This window comes from Echinops telfairi, unplaced genomic scaffold (genome assembly GCF_000313985.2).
Source record: "Echinops telfairi isolate 266 unplaced genomic scaffold, ASM31398v2 ScPeMD7_70;HRSCAF=299, whole genome shotgun sequence".
Classification (NCBI taxonomy): domain Eukaryota; kingdom Metazoa; phylum Chordata; class Mammalia; order Afrosoricida; family Tenrecidae; genus Echinops; species Echinops telfairi.
Window position 1 is genome coordinate 20664498 of NW_022103968.1, and position 15941 is coordinate 20680438.

A 15941-nucleotide genomic window follows, 5' to 3' on the forward strand; every position below is an offset into this window, starting at 1 on the left:
ATGCTCAGTCCCCACCAGGATTTCAGCACTTCCTCTTTGTTACGTTCCCCTTGATCCTGCCCTACCAGGTCTCCCACACCTGCCTCCCCACCAATTTGGATCGCTTGTTGTTCCCTTGTCCCTGGGTTTGTTAACACCTCTTCCCTTCCCCCCTCCAAAAGATTCCGCTCCACCTTCCTCTCACTCCGAGTCCCGACCTGGCTCAGTTGCCCCTTCATGACAGAATGAGCAGTTCCCCTCTGTCCTTCTGCCGGACCCTCTCCTGATCTCCAGGGAATCTGCTAATGAATCATCTTCTGCACCTCAGGGCACCTGCCTGACCCAGGTCTGTCCTTCCTATCCCTGAGGGAGGGAGATGTTTACAGCTTCCGGTGTAGCAGGAAGGACACACGTGGTCAATAATAGTTGAAGCAAGAGAATTAAGAGCTAGGACTGACGAAGCCAGACATTCTGTTGTCGGATTCCTCAGAGAGAATTCATGCTCTTTAAATGAAAGATGCGTGGTGTGAGTGAAATATGATCAGAGGGCAGGTTTCATGAATGCTTTTCTTTTGGATATTCAAATAGACTTTTAATTTTTTTTTTTTTTAGTTTTGGCTTCAAAGTTCCTTTCAGGTGGAAAAAAATAACAAACAAACAAACCCAGAAATAAAGACAAACCCCCAAACTGTGTGGAAAATGAAGTTGACCAGGGAAACACTGTTACCTTCTTGAAGGGGTCAGTGGGCTCCTTTAGAGCTTCGGTCTGGCCTGAGGCTCCCCCATGGGCAGGTTCAATTGAAAAGCTAATATTTTCCAGTCACAGCGGTGGAGGAATTCACTGCAAGTGCGGCTGAAGGAAGCTTGTGAGAGAGAAGGCATGTTCTGTGTTCTCCGGGGTCATTACATGGCTTTCTGTGGTGGTTACGGTGCATTAACACATTAGATCTCACTGCATTTTACGGAGTGGCACTGATATCTTAACCAAACAACACAGCATAGCCTTGACTTCACAAGTGCAGCTAGGAACTGGAGTCCTTAGTCAACCCCTCGCTTAGCTCTTTCAATTCACCCCTACTTTCACTTCTCCCCTTCAGGGTCATTTTCTCCCCTACCAGACCTCTTCAAGCTGAGTATGATATTCAATGGCCAAATTCAATCACTCATCAATTCTATCAGTTCTGGAAAACATATCCAAAAAATGTAAAGGAAATTAGTAAACACACAGAAAACAATTTTCCTCGATAATAGAGCTGCCTGCTTGGGGCAGTTGCTGAGCTTTAGTTACACAGGTGGAGCTGGGCCATGGAAGTCTCAGGTAAGGATCCAGAGTATGGGCTGTGGGTCACACTGTTTGGGATTGAATTCAGCTCCAAATTTTATATATTTACCACACAGCCTGCTCCTTCCAAACCCAAAGAGGATTTATTGTGGTGGTAGATGCCACCATGTTGGTTCTGGTCCACAGGGACCCCGTGCACAACAGAAGGAAAAACTGCTGGTCCTGTGCCATCTTCACAGTTGTTCTTATGTTTGAGCCCATTGTTACAGACACTGTCATACAACTAGGGAGCGCCTGTCACTTGGTAGCACATACTATAACTGGGACATCACCTTCCCAAGGAACTTGAGAGTCTGAAAATATTGTTGTTGTTAGATGCCATTGAATCAGTTCCAACCCAAAGTGACTCAATGCACAACAGAACAAACCACTGCACAGTCCTGTGCCATCTCCACAATGGTTTCTATGCCTGATCCCATTGATGCAGCCACTGTGTCAGTCCATCTCCTTGAAGGCCTTCCCATCTTTTACTGCCTCTCCACATGACCAAGCATGATGTCCTCCTCCAGGGACTGGTCTCTCCTGACAGCATGTCCACAGTATGTAAGAAGTCTCGCCATCTTTGCTTTTAAGGAGCACTCTGGCCATCCTTCTTGAAAGACAGATGGGTTTGTCCATTCAGAAGTCCATGGTACTTTCAGTACTTTTCTCCAGCACCATAATTCAAATGCATCAATTCTTCAGCCTTCTTTATTCATGTCCAACTTTCACATGCATACAAGGCTACAGAAAATACTCTGGTGTACTTAATTTAAAAAAAAAAAAAAGGAAAATACTCTGGTTTGGGCTGGAGACCTTAGTCCTCAAAGTAACATCAGTGCTTTCAATACTCTAGAGAAGTCTTGTGCAACAGATTTTCATAATGCAAAGCATCTTTTGTTCTCTTGACTGCTGCTTCCATGAGAATTAATTGTGGATGATCCAAGCAAGAAAAAATCCTAGACAACTTCAATGGCTTTTTTCATTTATTATGATGTTACCTATTGTTCTAAATGTGAGGATTTTTTTGGTTACTTTGCATTGAGTTGTAATCCATACTGAAGGCTGTAAACCCTGAGCTTCCTGACCCAGGTCCACTTGCCCTTCTCAATTTCAGAAAGCAAGGTTGTGTCACCTGCACATCACAGGTTGTTAATAAGCCTTCCTCCGATCCTGTTGTCACACTCTTCTTCATATAAGCTAGCTTCTCTGATGATTTGCTCAGCATACCGATTGAATAAGTACCGTGAAAGGATACAACCTTGACTTGATTTGAAACCTTCCCTGATTTTAAACCATGCGTCATTCCCTTGTTCTCTTTACACAAATGTTTCTTGATTCATGTACAAGTTCTACATGAGCACAATGAAGTGTTATGGAATTCCCATTCTCCTCAAGATTGTTCATAGTTTTCTATGATCCACACAGTCAAATGCCTTTGTATAGTCAATAAGACATGCCTTTGTATAGTCAATAAGACATACTTTAGCATCTTCTGGTGTTCTCTGCTTTTCCCCAAGATCCATCTGATGTCAGCAACGATGTCTCTTGTTCCAAGTCCTCTTCTGAATCCTCTGGCAACTCCCTGTCTAAGTACTGCTGCAACCACTGTTGAATGATCTTCAACAAACTTTTCATTTTATGTGTTGTCATTGATGTTGTTCTATAATTTAAGGATTCTCTTGCATTACCTTTCTTTGGAATGGACACAAATATGGATCCCTTCCGGACAGTTCACCAAGTAGCTGTCTTCCAAATTTCCTGGCATAGATGCGTAAGTGCTTCCAGCGCTTCATCAGCTCATTGAAACATTTGAATTGGTATTCCGTCAATTCCTGGAGCCTTGTTTTTGACTACTGGCCCAGGACATTCTGAATTCAAGACTAGTCCCTTGTAGTTATATATATAATTAAGCACAGAAGTAACATACTAAGCACATACTTGGTAAGTAATAATCCAAAAATAAACACATAGATTAAAGTGATGGCAGTCGCATGGATTCTAACTCATGAGAACCCATGTGCTCCATCGAGTTTTCAAGTCTGCCTCTTCAGAGTCAAGTTGCCAGCCTTTTTTTCTAAGACGTGTCGGTTTGAACTACCAACACTTCGTACTACTTTCTGACACAGGAATTTTGCTTAGGTATATGCACTCACCCAGGATAGAAAAATGAGTCAGATATGTCAGTGTTGAGACATTCCCTCAGGGTTATCTCTGTCATCAGTTTTGAAGTCTCCCCCTGCTCAAAGCAGAGTCCTCTTAGTAGAATGACTCATGTCATGCATAACTGATAAGAATAAGGGGTCTCCCATGGGGAATTTAATCATCTGCTGAATGTTGAGTTTAACTATTTACTCAGTTTCTTAAAGATGCTTCCTTATTTTAACTTTTTCTCTCAAATACCTAGGATTTCTAATTTTCCAGATAAAATATTTATTTCTTCTTATTTAAAAAATATCAATGGGCTCTCCAAGGAATCTCTAATAATTTTAGATTTTATTGAGGGAACGTCATTGCTGCTGATTTAAATTTGTCCTTGTGGTTTATCTCTAGTAGTTCACTACATCTCTGCGTTTCCCAGGCACGTGTTCTCCTCACACGGACCTTCCCTCTTGCTGCAGCACGTGTGTTACATCCTGCTACGGATGCCCTTGTAAAACACAACTTAGCTTTTTCAACAAGACTGTTTTTCGTGGGTTTATTTATCAGGGTTGCATTAATCTTACCTCGAGGGGTGCTTGGCTATGATTTCACCTTACATGCCTACAAAATATTCAATTCATTTTAGATTTATTGAGCACTGCACTCTGCTACTACTAATTAGATGCTAATTAATGTTCTTTTAGTTGCTCACTTATTTGCAATCACCCTTTTTTTTTTCTCATGTCAGGGCCCGTGAAAGGGTGTAAATTCCATTAATGATTTTTATCTGCTCATTAAACAGATTATAGAACAAAGTAGTGGTTTTAAAAATTATGCCAGGCCAATGTTTTACAAAGACACACAATTCAAGGGGGTATTATTAATCTGATAATAATCATAATTTCAGGAAGTATCCTTCATGGAAAGATTAATTCCAAATTTCTGAACAGGTAAACATATACCCTTTAGAGATTGCTTTTAATGTGGATGCTCTGAAAAAGCAAAGGGAAAAGGTTAAAGGATAAAACTTAAAATTCGGAGACAAATTTTTTTAAACTAATTTATGCCAGGCATTTTGCATGTTTATTCAATTTAATTATTCAGAACCCCTGATGAGTGACCAATTCGTTTCTTTTTGATCGAGGAGAGCCCTGATACTTCCATACTGCCATGTGAAGGTGGATTCCAGGCAGAGGTGGCAGCATGTGCAACAGGCTGAGCCTCAAAGCAACACGGTGCACTGAGGAAACAGAGGGAATGCTGCAGAGGGGTCTGGGCTGAGGCCTTGTGTCTGCAGGGTGGCACCTGCAGTGTTTCTAAGAAAGGCTCAGCATCTGTGTACTGGAAAGGCCATTCTTACAACTCTGTGAGGCTTAGGAAAGGTGAGAGAGGAGGAGGACAGCCCCAGAGTCAGCTCCAACCAGGAGCCCGGCAGTGCAAGTGAAGTCTAGCTACTTTGAGAACAATTGTAAAGCTAACTGCTAAGGCTCATTTATTTTTGGGTGAAGACAACAAAGAAAGCGGGAAAGGGGAGTGTGGTGCATGATTGTCGAGCGTTAAACTTTCAGAAAACGGAGGAGAAGTTTTTGTTTGTATGTTCTGGTTTTGTTTTGTTTTTGGAAAAGAGATCATTGGCAAAGTTGGGTACAAAGGGACAAAAGCGATGGCCGTCAAAGGAGGCGTCATAGGTGGGACAGCCCAGGAAATGGACTTTCTGGCTGGGATTTGACTCTAAGGGATATATCAGCGAGTCCTTTCAGAAAACATACCTGTAAAGGAGAGAGGATAGTTATGCAGGTGCACGAGAGGGTTCATTCACTCTACAATTACGGTAAATGTGTTAGGTCTTCCTCCTACCCTACTGGCCAATCAAGGAAGATGATATTCCCTGGAGAAGGGGGAACAGACTCAGGTATATCAATTTCCAACTACAAAATACCGAATCCCAAGGAGGAATTCAACTGTCCACCTTCAGCCGGCAACACTTGTGGCAGATGAGGAAATCGGTGACTTGATTTTGTAGAGGATAGGGGTAGTAGATTAAAAATCTACCATGTGCTAACAGAGCATGGGTGGTGCTAAAGGTTGGACATTGGGCTGTTAACCACAAAGTAGGTGGTTAAATTCCACCAGATGCACCACAGGAGAAAGAGAAGATTGTCTGCTCTGGTAAAGATTAAGTCTCAGAAACCTCAAGGAATAGTTCTACTCTGCCTGAAGGATCACTGTGAGTTGGAAGACTTGATGGCAGTGGGGTCGGTTGGATAGACTTTTCATGATTTGGGGACCTTGATGGTGCAAATCGTTATGCACTTGGCTTCTAACCAAAATGTTGGTTGGAACCCAGGAGTTGCTCTGAGAGAAAGGTATACTAGCCACCTTCCATAGAAATCTGTAACTTTGGAAACCCTATGGGGAATCTGTACTTGTTTCTACAAGATCACTATGAGTCAAAATCAACTCAGCCGCATGGGAATCAATGTACTTCTTCAGACCATTGGAAATGGTTTCACCAGCAAGCATCCTGGTGGAACTTTTCCTGGGAAAATATTGTTTTAAAAGTTTATTGAGACACACTACAGGCCCTGTGGCTGCAATTGATTTTGTACTTGCAACTAATATTTGTGTCTTTCTCTTCTCCTACATAGTCTAGCTTTCCTGCACCTTTGATAACATCTCTACTCGTCAAGGCAACTTCCTTGGTTGGTGACCCCAATTCACCTTGAACTGTCAAAATTCCTACTGACTTTGCCCTTCTCAGATCATGGCTGTTGCACTTGCCAATTCAACCATTAAACTTGAAAATAGAGTATCCGAAAATTGATTCATAGGAACACCACAATCTTGCCTGCCCCATCAGGTAACAGCCACCGAAACTATTCCTACTGGCCCCTCTTGTGTATTATCAATCGTACATCTTCTTGAAGATCGGGATAAATTAGTCCTCCCACAGTGGCAAATCCACTCCAGTCTGATGGGTTATTGATAAAGCCATCACTCTGAGTTTGTGGTGTCTTCTGGAAGCAGTAGTTTTGGGATCTTGAAACCAGGCCCTCTCTCTGTCAACCCTGCTGCTGCGGGAGATAAAAGGCTCATTTTATGCTTCCACAGAGACCCTGTGACTTTCACCTACATCTTACATTTTCTTAGACAGTCAATAATCTGGTTTTGTAAAATACAACAATGCTATGTACAAAACATCACTTGAAGCCATTAAAAAGCATTAGAGGCACCTGGTTTAAATATAACTACCCAGGAGATTATATATTATCCAAAATTGCATACAGATTGAACTTGAAATTTCTGACTTTTTTCCCCCTTTTCCTTGAAATGGCTTAAAGAGTGACATACTTTACAAGAGAGGGCCTGGACAAAGTGCCTTCCTTGTTCCATCTTGCTGAGGGCAGTAAACTGAACCTACAGGGTGAAATTGCAAAGTGATTTCTAGAGGCAGGGAAAAGATATGTTGGAGGGGGACCCAGGATTAGAAAACAGAATGATGTGGAGCTATTTCACATGACCTGAGAAGCTCCTGATGTACCTGTTCTCTTTCAAGCAAGGCTGCAGTTTTAATTAATGAGGCAGCGTGTCTGAGGTCAATTTTGATAAATTCCAACTCAGCTTGTTCTTTGCCTTACAATGTGATAAACCCCTTCCCCATGCATTTTTCTCTGTCTCTCCTGCTCTCCTATGTACTTGTGTGTGCGTGCATGCACACACACATATGCACATATCCTAGGCATAACCTGTTAGTAAAAATTTGAGGCTAGACGCATATAGTTTAGTCTTTCACACTTTAGATAACTTTTGCTTGTAACTTAAAACGGTTTGCTAATTCTGTCTTCAAAACTATAATATGTAGCACAGTCTACATGCATCTCTAAAGGTCAATTGTTACACATTAGTCTACCTCTCATACTGAAAATTGAAATCATGTGCATCACCCGTTATAATATTGCATTCTGCATAGTCCTCATTAACCACTTCCACCCACTTTTATTGGCCCAGTCACATGAACCCTCTGCTCACCAGTCTCCTCAACTTAAACGAAATAATCAAAGCTTTCTTCAGATAAAAGCTGTAACTAATAACGAGCTAATAAAAGTCCCTTTCTCTCATCCTGGTTCCACATCTCTTATCCCTGTTACTGTATGGGAAATGCAGAGGCAGATGCAAACATCTTGCAGTGGAGGTGACCTTTCCTCTCTGGCTAGTTCATCTTCATACAGAGACCCAGAGCAGATTGTAGGGAGAATTGAGTCTCTGGGCAAAAGGAACCAAGCTTGATCAACAGGACAATTTAGTGATTCAAATTCAATCTAAGGGCATTATTAATTATATCAATTCTTTAAAAGTGGCTCCCAGTAACCAGCTTCACTTCAGTTGGTGACTGAATCCTGAAAGCCCTCAGCTGCCCTCCTGACACGCTGCATCAGAGCCAGCAGACTTTGTTAGATCTCCTCTTTGCTTCAGGGGGTCACCAGCTTTTAATACTCACTAGCCTTCCCTGGGCCTATCACAGGGGTGGTTTTGACAGGAGTGGAAAGAAAGAAAAATTCTAATCCAAGCCTTCATGGATTTTTGTTTTGAAAGAGTAACTGACTATCCGTACCTTTCCCCATTTTACTCACCAGCCACGCTCCTCCACTGTGGTGAGACAAACAGAATCGACTCGTTCTCCAGCGGGCTGAAAGAGCGGTACCGATGCAAGTGTTCCTTAAATGACCACACCTAGGCGGCAGGTGCCTTAGAAAGAAACGCCTTAGACGAGCAACCACAGCATAGGTGTTCTCAGTGATACTTCAGATTAGCAATCATACCAGCGTGCGTCAAGAAAGTGACCACAAGCCATTCCCGAAAAGATGTCCAGGACTTTACCCGCTCTGCAAAGCAGGTCACCATGACGACTTTCTCATGGAATACAATACATAGTCTTGTTAGCTCCACGTCAACAGCATGACGAGGTTCTAGTGCCCCATTAGTAATGCCCACCTTTATATGGGTCCTACACTCCTGTAGTTCAGCCGTGCATACTGACCTCCCAACCGAAAATCAAACTGGTAGCCACTGAATTGGTCTGAACTCCTACAGACCTGGTAGAGGGTTCCCAAGGCTGCAAATCTTCATGGAATGAGACGGCCTCATCTTTCTTCCTTGGAGACCTGGTGGGTTTGAACTGCTGACCCTAGAATGAGCAGTCCCATGTGAATCTCACAGTGCCAGCTGTGCCCCTTCCATGCTCCTGTGAGTGTCTGATACGATCACTCTGTGGAAGAGTAGAAAGTCTCCTCTTTTGTGTTGGGAGCAGCTGGCGATTTCAAACTGGTGATTTTGCAGATTGCAGCCCAAGGCGTAACCAGGCTACTACCAGGGCTTCTCCATTCTGGCAAGGGCTACATTAGTGAGATTCCTTTTTGTCCAATAAGAAACACAAAACCAGTGGGTCCAGAAATGTGGTCCAAACCCCTCAGACCCAGACATAACATCCTTTTGCAAATCACAAGAAAGAGAGAAAGATCTTTATTTCATGATGATGTGTAATTTTCCACAGTCAGGGGGTATATAAAGCTGTTGTGAAACTAATCTGGACTATTTTCAGGTATCCATCATATGTATCTCCAGAGATAATACTTTCAAACACACACACACACACACACACACACACATTCATGATTGAACTTATACTCATGCATTTCTCCCTGTGTGAAAATCACAGTGGATAGACACATTTTGTGATTGCACAGTTTGATTCTCGACTCTAGGAAATAAATGGTAAACTTGAATTACAGTCTCTACCACTGTGTTCTCTATACTTTCACAATAAAGAGTCAAAGACCTGGGGCCTATATTTTGTCGGAGAGGTGTTGCATAGGAAGGAATAAAGCAGTGTTTGTGTTAATCCTCTGTTGTGTCCTAACCCTCTGCCTTCTTGTGTTTGTCCACTCCTGTGCTTCTGGGAAGTGATCCTCATTTTTCTGTGATCTCCCATTTCCTATAACTGAAAACACCAGCTGCCGCGGGGCTTAATTACCGACACCAACTTTTTCCCCAAAACATGACTTCTTATAGAGTTCACGTATGTAAACTATTTTATGTAAGCTCATGTTCCATCTCAACCTTTGTCACTTATCTACAACGATATTTTAAATGATACTATTGTTTTTAACAAAGCAATCTACTGTCTGGAGTCAATATTTGCTCAGACTGTTTGTTGGTGTTAAGTGTTGTCCAAGTCAATTTGACTCATAGTGACTTTAGGAGCAATAGAAGAAAACACTTATCTGGCCCTGTGCCATCTTCACAACCAGTCTTATGTGTGATTTTTACTCATAACAACCCTATCGAACAGAGGAGAGCTGTCCCATAGGGGTTTCCAGGCTGTAAATCCTCTCAGAAACAGATTGCTACCTCCATCTCCCTGCAACCTCGGGTAAGCTTGAACCACTACATTTTGGGTTAGCCCAGCTTTCCAGTCCCTTGATCTATTAGTTCCTTACACCTGCCCCCTGCCCCCCTACCATCTAAATGACTGTTTTCTTTATCTAAATTACTGTTTCCCAAAGTGAGTGATTCTGCCCCTTGGGGGGGGGGGAGGTGCTGCAACAATCCAGAAGGGGTGCAAGAGCAGATACCTGCACTTTGTCTTATACTGTAGACTATAGTACAATTGAGTTTCATTGCAAGGGCCTTGAGTAATTTTACAAAACTACTGAAAAGAGGGAAGCCAGCCAAATAAGTTTGGGGACCTATGATCTAAGCTATGTTGGGTTGGGATGTTCTTATTAAAGATGGGAAGGGTGATAACTCATCTAGTGCCTCGTATGGCTGTAGAGTTATGGTGAACTTTAAATGCACTAAAACATGTACGGCTTTTAGAACATTGCCTGGCACACAGTTACCACCCAATAAACTTTGCTCTGATGAAGGCGATGATAACGCGGATGCCCATTCCGTTTTCACTTGCCCGTAACTTACTCTGTAAGAAGGTTCTCACTCAACACTCACCCTCTCAGCAGCGGCGTGCTGCTTATCCCTAGAAGAAAAGTGCCTGCACCGGGACGTGAAGAGATCTCTGAATGTCATGGGTGAATAATTGCTTTCTGTTGTCAGATCGAAACACCGCCTTTTCCCTAGCACTTTTATTTTCATTCTCTCTTATCATTGTTAACTCAGATTGAAACTTCAACTCAAGCTCAGCTGTGGGGGGACAGGGGGTGAGTTCATATCCCTGTTCAGGGTGTTTCTATTTGGAGAGACAAATGCATTTGTTATCTTGTGGACACCGTGACTCTATTGTACTGCTTGCAGCTGGCTGACACTCGCGTGCATTTAAAATCCTAGATCAAACAATTCTCTACGATTCTCCATGACTGTCTTGAAAAAAAGAAAAGAAAAGAAACTTCAAAAGAGTGGAGAAAAGAGTTATTTTTAAGAGTGTTATGCAGTTAATTCCTTTCAGCCTTACTAAGTTCCTGGACAGAGAGGAAACCTATGTTAGAACAACTTAGAACAATTTGGAAGAATATATGATAGCCATCACAGAATGGTTCATGATTATTAGTCATCATCCTTATCATCTGTATCTGCATGATCATTGGCAATATTGTGGGGAACTCCTGAACCCCGAGTTTGGAACATACAAGAATATAAGTGCTGCATGTCAACAGATTTCATCTCAACACTTCTTTCTTTCTTCCTCTCTCTCTCTCTCTCTCTCTTTCTTTCTTTCTTTTTTTGGGGGAAGGACTCTAAGCAAAGCAGACACTCTGCAATAAATAATCAGAGAATACATCAACTTTGATAATAGAATAATGAAGGATACGTTATTTACTGTCATTTCTTTATTTAGACTATAGACTTACTGAGCGCTCTGGAAAATGTGCCTGGTAGTGCAGGGGCTCAATGTGTAGCTGCTAATCAATCAAGCGGTCAGTGTTTTGGATGAACCAGCGCTTCCTAGGTGAAAGGTGGCAGCACGCTATCGTACAGATGGCCACTTTGGAAGTCCTCAGGTGAGTGCCACGCTGTCCTGCAGTGTCTCTAAGAACTAAAACGGGCTCCACAACAGTGGTGTGTTTTTATAGGAGTTTTCTGGAAAATGCATTTTCAGTATCTCTTTGAGGGGTTCTGGTTGGGTGGATTTTAAGTTTTCCCGTGGAAAAGCCATGAGGAGTTCCCTGCCAGCACTGAGATGCTTACAACGACACTGGATCCAAAGACATTCTACCCACTAGCCTGTAACTGTCCTGTATTTGGTGTCATTGCATATAGTTTTGAGTTTGAAGAGGTCTTTATAGATTGGTATCAGAAATACGGGCTAATATCAGACTTATGGACTTGGATTGGACTGGGTTGGGATGCTTTCTTAATGTTCAATTCCTCTTGTATATAAACCTCTTCCTTATACACAAATGAGTTTCTATGGATCTGTTTCTCTAGTCTACCTGGACTAACACAAGAGCCAGATAGAGGCTCTAATCTAGGTAAATATTATCCACTTTGTTTGATTTATGAACACCTTTTATTTTTCTTTTTTAAATCATTTTATTAGGAGCTTGTACAACTCATCACAATCCATACATACATCTATTGTGTTAAGCACATTTTTACATTTGTTGCCATCATAATTCTCAAAACATTTGCTTTCTACTTGAGCCCTTGGTATCAGCTCCTCAATTTTTCTCCACCCTCCCCACCCCACCCCCACGAAACCTTGATAATTTATAAATTATTATTATTTTGTCATGTCTTACACTGTCCGATGTCTCCCTTCACCCACTTTTCTGTTGTCCATCCCTCAGGGAGGGGGTTATATGCAGATCCTTGTGATTGGTTTCCCCTTTCTACCCAACCTTGCATTTATCCTCCTGGTATCACTACTCTGTTATTGGTCCTTAGGGTTTTATCTGTCCTGGATTCCCTGTGTTTCCAGTTTTTATCTGTACCAGTATACATCGTTTGGTCTATCTGGATTTGTAAGGTAGAATTAGGATCATGATAATGGGAGGAAGAAGCCTTTAAGAACTAAAGTTGTATGTTTCATAGGTGCTATACTGCACCCTGACTGGCTCATCTACTCCCCACGACCCTTCTGTAAGGGGATGGCCAGTTGCCTATATATGGGCTTTGGGTCCCCACTCCACACTCTCCCTCATTCACAATGATATGATTTTTTTGTTCTTTGAAGCCTGATATCTGATCCCATTGACACCTTGTGATCACACAGGCTGGTGTGCTTCTTCCATGTGGCCTTTATTGCTTCTCAGCTAGATGGCTTCTTGTTTATCTTCAAGCCTTTAAGACATCCCTCACTGACCCATAGCCCTACAGGGTAGAACACTGTGTGGGAATTACACCTAATCTGACCCCACCATCCTGAGGAAAACACTAAGGGCGTGCAACAGAACAGCAAGGGGAGCAGAGCAAGGAAGTCACAAGGGAATACCAAAAAGAGACTTTGGGGCCAAGGCATGACACCCCATTAGATTTGACCAGAAAACACTTCTAAAGGTCAACAAATAGACCTTGAACTATTTACAGGTTTTTCTTTTTTTGTCATTGGTTATTTGTTTTCTTTTGTTCTGTCTTGGGTTTTTTGTGCATAGTGTTATCTCTGCAGGTCTATCTAGATAAGATAGTCAGGATAAGTAATTTGGAGGAGAAAACAACTGGACCAAAGGTTCTGGGGAGAGATGGGATGGGGGAGGCGGGGAAAGGAAGTGGGTGTTAACAACTTCAGGGACAAGGGAACAACAAGTGATCGATGGTGAGGAGGGTGTAGGAGGCATGGCAGGGCTTGATCAAGGGCAATGCAACCAAGAGGAATTACTGAAACCCAAATGAAGGCTGAGCATGGTAGTGGGACAAGAGGAAATTAAAAGGAAATAGAGAAAAGAACTAGGAGGCAAAGGGCATTTATAGAGGTCTAAATACAGGCATGTACATATGTAAATATATTTATATATGTTGATGGGGAAATAGATCTCTATGCATATATTTATAGGTTTAGTATTAAGGTAGCAGATGGACATTGGGCCTCTACTCAAGTACAACCTCAATGTAAGAACACTTTGTTCTATTGAACTGACATTCCATGATGATCACCTTCTCATCAGGATTGCTGAAGACAAAGTGGGTACATAAGCAAACATGGTGAAGAAAGCTGATGGTGCCCAGCTATCAAAAGATATAGCATCTAGGGTCTTAAACACTTTTTATAATCATGGCAGAAAGTAGTCATCATCAATTTCTTCTGCCTTATGGGTGCAGCATTGATCCAGGGACACTCAACTTGTGATAATCTATTGGAATTCTTTTTGGATTAATATGCCATGAAGACAAGGGTGATATGTTTTTATCACTTCTGTGTCTTTGATATCATCACAGATTCTGACACTCTGTAAGCCCTAAAACCCTTTGTATCAATTGTTAGCATCTACTCTCCTCATTAAACAGCCCTGTAATGCAATGAGTTAAGAATTCGGCTGCTAACCACAAAGTCAGTGGTTTAAAGCTACCAGCAGCTCCACTGGAGAAAGAGGAAGCTATCTCTACTACTGTTTACAATTTCTCAGAAGTTCTGAGGAGCAGTTTTACTCTGTCCTACAGGGCTGCTATGAGTTGGCATTGACGTGATGGCCATGGAAATAGTCTCCTTATTTTATTAGTGAGTTCATTTAGGTCCAGAGTAAGACGGTTACTTCCCTAAGAGGACACAGTTCATGGATCTGGCTCCAACCTTACCCCTATTCTGTTGATTCTCCTGGTGTCAGGAAAAAGGACCACAATTTTATCCCCTGAAAAAAGGGGATACCAACTTCTCTCTTTGTAGGTGGTAAATGTTGCTCCATCCAGAATCAGCCCCGGTGAGAGCCTGAAACTCTGGATGTGTCAGTGATGGTCTTACCACCACCCTGATGCAAAGAGCATTCCCACACAACCAAAATCCAAAAATTCATCACACTGACCTCAGTGAAACAACTTAGCCAACACTAGCATCCTTAACGCCCTTGTGCATTATCTCCATGAAGTAAAAGAAAAATCCTTTTTCCGGCCATTTCTGTCCATATAATTTGGCTGCTTTTTAGTTGGTAGAAGTCTTTGAGAATAGGTGCACCATTCTGATTTTGAATTTGGACAGTGCCGTCATTGAATTGCAGTCCTTGCCTCTTCCCCTTTCTGCTGCAGGAATGATTTAGAGCATCGAGTTTGCTTTCATCTGCAGTTAAAGTTCAGAGTTTGGTGCTGAAACAGAAATATGAGAAAAATGACATTTTCTGGCTTAAACTTGAAGAGTATGCTGTGTGTGTGTGTGTGTGTGTGTGCATGTCCCCCAGTCCTTTTGAAAAACACGTGAGCTTAGAAGTCCATGGTTGAATTTGCAATGAAAGTAATGCCCATTCATTATCTCTAACAAATGGAGGGCAAATAGTTACTTTTTGGATGACATAGAGTTGGGGAGCAAAACCTGGACAGTTAGAACTACCTGTTTTGAAAATTGGCTTCATCACTCCCAGTGAATCAATTTTGACTCACAGTGACCCTCCCGGGCAGAATAGAACCACTCCCCAAGTTTTGTAAGATTTTAAATCTTTATGGGAGCAAAACCCTTATCTTTGTCCCATGGAGCACCTGATGAATTTCAACTGTTGACCTTAAACTAGTATCCCAATGCATAACCAACTATGCCGCCAGGGCTCAATGGGATCTCAGGCAATTAAATTACTGTAATGTCTTTGAACTTAACTTAGGCTCCTGCAGCTGAAGAAAAGTGTAATGATAGTACCATACTTACAGGGAGGCTATGAAATTTAAGTGACCTAATTGCACAATGGCATACACATTGGGCTAAGACTTACAAGATCAGCAGTTCAAAACTACCAGCCATTCTGTGGGAGAAAGATGAGGGTTTCTACTCCTATAAAGACTTACAGTCTCAGCAATCCAGAGGGGCAGTTCTGCAGCATCCTGTAAGGTTTCTATGAGTTAGATTCGACGCATAGTAAGCACTCAATGCCAACTATTTCCATACGATGAAACCACCACGAAAAGTCCTAGAGCTTCGCTCAGATCTTCTCTGCAGACTCCTGAGGAGAGGGTGAGCTCAGCAAGGGCAAGACAGACGGAGTCTTGCTCATCTACAACCAAGCCCCCCAGCTTGGATGGAAAATAGCTTCTTAATAAATAACTACTAAATTTTTGAATCCGTGAATTTAATACTTTATGCTGGTTTCTGTCTTCATTATAGGCTTTTAGCATTTCACAATGATGTTTGTTGAACTTGATGAAGCAATAAAGGATGTATGTGATTACTCTGTTATCCCTATGGCTAATTGATGTGCTCAGAGCCTTAATGAAGATGGATAATCCAGTAGTAAATTAAAAGTTCAGTTTTACATGTACACACTGCTTATTTGCTGACGATGGTTTATTCATTTATGGGCACTGATTGAATAGGAGTTTTGAGTGGTAAGCAAAAACAATGGCCACCGATGTTCCT